The sequence below is a fragment of the Arachis duranensis genome, chromosome 10 (genome assembly GCF_000817695.3).
Source record: "Arachis duranensis cultivar V14167 chromosome 10, aradu.V14167.gnm2.J7QH, whole genome shotgun sequence".
In the NCBI taxonomy this organism is placed as follows: Eukaryota; Viridiplantae; Streptophyta; class Magnoliopsida; order Fabales; family Fabaceae; genus Arachis; species Arachis duranensis.
The window spans coordinates 58,949,198-58,949,680 of record NC_029781.3 but is presented as its reverse complement, the minus strand read 5'-3'; positions in this window follow the sequence as shown (position 1 = coordinate 58,949,680).

The following is a 483-nucleotide window of genomic DNA, read 5'->3' as shown; positions in this document are numbered from 1 at the left end:
TCATGACGTTTTTCTGGCGTTTAACTCCAGACAGCAGCGTGTACTTGGCGTTCAACGCCAAGTTACGTCGTCATTCCTCGAATAAAGTATGGACTATTATATATTGCTGGAAAGCCCTGGATGTCTACTTTCCAACGCCGTTGAGAGCGCGCCAATAGGAGTTCTGTAGCTCCAGAAAATCCATTTCGAATGCAGGGAGGTCAGAATCCAACAGCATCAGCAGTCCTTTTGTCAGCCTTCTTCAGAGTTTTGCTCAAATCCCTCAATTTCAGTCAGAATTTACCTGAAATCACAGAAAAACACACAAACTCATAGTAAAGTCCAAAAATGTGAATTTAAGATAAAAACTAATGAAAACATCCCTAAAAGTATCTCAAACTTACTAAAAACTATATGAAAACAATGCCAAAAAGCGTATAAATTATCCGCTCATCACAACACCAAACTTAAATTGTTGCTTGTCCCCAAGCAACTGAAAATCAA